We start from the raw sequence: 5693 nt of genomic DNA on the forward strand, positions 1-5693 counted from the left end.
TGCTCGTACAAACATAAATGCTGATAAAAATGGGAAACCATTTGACCAAAAGAGGTATAGAAGCATGATTGGTTCGTTGTTGTATCTTACAGCATCTCGCCCAGATTTAATGTTTGCAACATGTATGTGTGCTAGGTATCAAGCCACGCCGACTGATTTACATTACCAAGCTGTGAAACGAATTTTTCGTTATCTGAAGGGTACACCCAATCTTGGTCTCTGGTATCCAAGGGATACTGGATTCAATTTAACTGCCTATTCAGATGCAGATCATGCAGGTTGTAAGCTTGATCGCAAGAGCACATCTGGTACTTTACAATTCTTAGGGGATAAGATTGTAAGTTGGTCATCTAAGAAGCAAAATTGCGTATCACTGTCAATAGAAGAAGCTGAATATGTGGCTGCTGCTAGTTGTTGTGCTCAACTTACCGACTATGGTCTGAAATATGATCGTGTCCCTATCTATTGTGATTCTCAAAGTGTCATTGCAATTGCTGTCAACTCAGTCAACCACTCACGTTCAAAGCACATTGATGTGAGATATCATTTTCTCAAAGATCATGTTGAGAAAGGTGACATCGAACTTTATTTCGTGGGAACTGACCACCAACTCGCTGATTTGTTCACAAAACCACTGGACGAAAAAAGGTTTAATTTCTTAATCTCTAAACTTGGTATGCTAAATCTTGATCCTTGATTCACTTTACCATGGAAGGAATTCTTGATTTACTTTTCAAAAAAATGAAAAAATTGAAAAACCAAAAATCAAATACAAAAATAAAAATTTTTGAAAAAAAATAACAAAAAGATTTTCTTAATTTTTTTTCTTTTTTTTCTTTCTTTTATTTTATAAGTGGTTTGCATATACTCAGTATGCAACCTGTTCTTCATTGAATTATTTATAATTTAAAGTGGCTTATGCACACTCAGTGTATAACCCGTACTTATTTGTGTTTTTTTTAAAATGGCTTGCATATACTCTGTATGCAACCCGGTCTTAAAAAAAAAGAAAAAATATTTATGCTTCAAAGTTGAGATTAATTCATGTTGTTATACATATAAATATATAATGTGTAATACAAGATGTTAATTGCAATTTTGTTACACCTGTTTCAAAAACTCTCAATTGTTGAATATGAGAAGCAAAGGATTGAACGCCTTTGTGTACTCCTGAGTTGTCTCATCTTGAACAATTGATTGAGTTCATTTTTCATAAAACTTGTTTTGATTTCACACAAATCATTTTTGCTCCACCTTTTCTATGAAAATCTTTTTGATCTATCTTTGCATAGATTAAGGGGGAGTTTGTGATTTCAAATCTCTTTCAAACTTCAAATGTGTTTTAAACATTTTCTTTCACATTTGATGAATTTTTTGAAAACATTTACTTCAAAAGAAGTTTGGTGTTTAGTTTGCACATGAGCGACTAGGTTTTTCTCAAAATTCTACTCCATGAATTTCATCATTGCCGAAGAGTGCAACTAAGTTGGAGGGAGTACAGTCGAAAAGTGACAGGTTATGGTGATAATGTTGTGAGAAAAGGGTTAAAAGAATTGATACCCTTTCCTAAAATGCTCAAATCGCCGGGTAAAACACATTTCTATCGGATATCATTTGTTGATATCTCGGTATTGAAGAAGCCTTCATGGACCCAATGAAGCGATGCACATCGTTACCTAACCACTCAAGTGTTTCTTAACAAATGCTTGTTTTACTTCTCACGGAGATTTTCTCATTTCTAGTGACTCTTCAGTTGAAAGACGTTAATATTGAAAAAGGGTGGCACTCTGCTCCAGTCCCCAACTTCATTTGATCACTTTGTGTCTAGAGCTTTCATGATTGATCATTAATTTGATCGTTATTCATTCTTTAGGAAACATTTGCGTCGTATCTTTGTGATATACATGCTTATCTTTGTGATATAGCCGGAACATTTGTAGTGATATCTTAATTGATATTTCACAATGATCAAATGGAAATCCTACCATTGCTAACATCATTTCCAGCTTTGAACGTAGGTCTCATAATTGCATTTGTGTAATTAATGAGTTAACAAGAAGTCTATTATGACCTTGGATTTTTTCCATAAAAGTCTTTAAGGATAGTAGAACATGGTTATCGAACGCTTAGGTGACACTGACCATGGTTTACATTCTTTGAAAGCATTCTTGAGGATGGAAAGCCAAAAGACCGAAGTATGTTAGAGGTTTGCTTTGTGCTTTTCTCAATGATACATAGGAAATCCGATAACTGATATACATTTCTTTCGGTCATTTCATTAATCCTTTCGATTTTTGAATGCGAACGGATCTTTCTTATCCGGTTTCTTTTCTCATCACCTGAATTCAATCTCACATTTTAGTCATCCATAGGAACAATTGGGTTGGATTATATGGTTAGATCGATGTTTTGATGGTTGATAATTCTCCATGAGCATAATGTCTAGATCTTAGTCATGATTATTTCTTTCAAACAATCAAATCAATCAATGTTTGCATAATGACATTGGTTCCCAACTTTGTCATTATGAGGGGGAGAAAATAGTATGATTGATTATTCATTAGGAGAAGAAATTAGAATGATTGATAAGGACAAGGAGAAAAGTTTGTGTTTGGTTGTTTCAATTGCTTTCAGAGATACTATCATTCAGCTTCAAGAATCAAAGAGACTGTGATTACTCACGGATTAATGAGGAGCACGATTACTTCCTTAGAGACTTTCCAAAACCTTATTGAAATGTTTACTCTCAAAAGTGTTCAAGACGATGTGACAAAGATCAAAGCTTCAAAGGACAAAAGATTGAAGATTCGAGACAAAGAAGAAAAGCTTCAAAAAGAGTATTCATCAAATAAAACATCTTCATGTCATACAACAAACACTTTATCTAAAAGCTATATTGCATACATCAATGGGGAGAGTACATATTTCTGAAAATTCATTCCAAAATTTCAAAGAAAAGACTTCAAGAATCGAAGATTGAAGAATTCAAGACAAGTTCATACCTTCCGCACCTCAAAAAGACAACTCTGATTCATGATTCAACAATCTTCAAAGATTCAAGACATACACACACTCATCATTCTTTGTTCTATAAGAACATTGAGAAACAACAGATGATCTAACTTCAAGAAGTCCAAGACCAATACTGAATCAAGTTCTCCAAAGACAATGAGAAAGCTTTAAAGACTTGTTTCAACTTACCAATTGTCTTCATCACCGGGCTCATCAAATTCATTCCTACAAGACAAACCAACACGTACTTAAGACCTTACAATATATCACTAAAGGGGAGAATGTTAGAAATCCAAAAATAGTGATACATTGTATTTTAAGTTATGGACTTACTTGTTGTTAAGTCATGAGTTGATAATTTCTAAGATTGAGGGGCTAATAGTGTTAATTAGCATAGTTAGATAGTTTAGACTATAAATAGCCCTCAATTCCTTAAAAATTATAACTTTTGACATATTAACAACACATTCTTCATACAATTACACATATATATCACACTCTTGATTACATTTCTCTCTCAATACACACACAAACACCAAGAACACACACACTAACCAAACACCATTGTTGATGTGAATTCGGTTGATAAAATCGTGTTGATTACATACATATTCAACCTCTGCTGTTGACAGTGATACGCAATTTTGCTTTTGCGATGACCAACTTACAATCTTATCCCCTAAGAATTGTAAAGTACCAGATGTGCTCTTGCGATCAAGCTTACAACCTGCATGATCTGCATCTGAATAGGCAGTTAAATTGAATCCAGTATCCCTTGGATACCAGAGACCAAGATTGGGTGTACCCTTCAGATAACGAAAAATTCGTTTCATATCTTGGTAATGTAAATCAGTCGGAGCGGCTTGATACCTAGCACACATACATGTTGCAAACATTATATTTGGGCGAGATGCTGTAAGATACAACAACGAACCAATCATGCTTCTATACCTCTTTTGGTCAAATGGTTTCCCATTTTTATCAGCATTTATGTTTGTACGAGCAGCCATTGGGGTTGAAATTGAAGTACAATTAGTCATTTCAAACTTTTTCAACATATCTTTTATGTACTTACCTTGTGATATAAAAATACCAGTTGGTAATTGTTTGATTTGTAGACCCAAAAAGTAATTCATTTCCCCAATCATGCTCATTTCAAAATGATTGACCATTAGAGATGAAAAATTTCGACAAAAAGTTTGACTGGTGACCCAAAAATAATGTCATCAACATATATTTGGACAAATAAAACATGTTTACCTTGCTTACGAATAAACAGGGTAGGGTCAATAGTACCTTTGGTAAAGCCTCCTTTGAGTAAGAAAGTAGATAAGGAATCATACCATGCTCGGGGTGCCTGCTTCAAACCATAGAGGGCCTTGTCTATCCTGTAGACAGGGCTTGGCTTCTTAGGATCAACAAAACCTTCAGGTTGCTCCATGTAAACTTCTTCTTTGAGTTCTCCATTCAAGAATGCTGTCTTCACATCCATTTGAAACACTGTGAAGTTTCTGAATGCGGCATAGGCTAAGAATATACGAATGGCCTCCATTCTTGCAACAGGAGCGAAAGTTTCGTCAAAATCCACACCAGGTTGTTGGCAGTAACCCTTTGCAACCAATCTAGCTTTGTTCCTTACTACAACTCCATTTTCATCCTTCTTGTTCTTGAAAATCCACTTGGTGCGATTTGGTTCTTCTTTCCGTGGATTTGGAACCAATTTCCATACCTTTAGTCTCTCAAACTGAGCTAATTCATCTTGCATTGCTTTAACCCATTCTGGATCACAAAAAGCTTCAGAGACAGTTTTGGGTCCAATGTTACTCAGTGAAAGTGCAACAAGACACTCATTGACTGTAGTACGGGTAGAAATACCAACTTGTGGATCTCCGATGATCTATGCTGTAGGATGACCTTTACGCATACGTGACCACTTGTTGTCATGAGGAAGAGGATCTTGTTGATGAATGTCAACATTACCATCATTAAATCCAGAGTTCTGTTGAGCAATGGAATCATAGCTTGGAAGAACTCTTTCCTCAAATTTGGATGATCAAAATCCAGTGGTACATACACATTTGGAGTATTTGATGGATTTGTTGTTTGGGTGATTTGAGAAGGTTGTTCTTGAACATTCTTTTGAGAATAAATATCACTTGAAGATGATTCTTCTTGCTCTGTAGAATTTGAAGATGATTCATGATTGTTGTCAGGAATTGATTCATTTGTTTGAATGGGGTCATTGTTCGGAATTGGTTCATCGATGACTTGAGGTTCCTTTTCTTGAATCGGTTTTGAGTTGTAGAATTCTTCGAAAAGAATATCTAGCTCTTCACTTGTTGGAGTTGGATATTTCTTGAATTTTGAAGCTAAGGTAGACGTCCTTGAGGAAGCACTTGAATTACTTGGATCATTAATTGTTGGTAGCAAGCTTTCTTGTTCAAATATCATGCCAGACATCTCGTCAAACCAAACATTCATGGTTTCTTGAATCGTGTTTGTTCGACGATTGAAAATGCGATATGCAATTGATGTCTTTGAGTAACCAACAAAGTAACCTTCGTCACCTTTCCTTTCAAACTTTCCAACATTTTCCCGATCATTCAAGGTATAACAGACACACCTAAAAATATGGAAGTAATTGATGTTGGGTTTGCGTTTGTTAATAACCTCATAAGGAG

Source organism: Erigeron canadensis, chromosome 1 (genome assembly GCF_010389155.1).
Source record: "Erigeron canadensis isolate Cc75 chromosome 1, C_canadensis_v1, whole genome shotgun sequence".
Lineage (NCBI taxonomy): Eukaryota > Viridiplantae > Streptophyta > Magnoliopsida > Asterales > Asteraceae > Erigeron > Erigeron canadensis.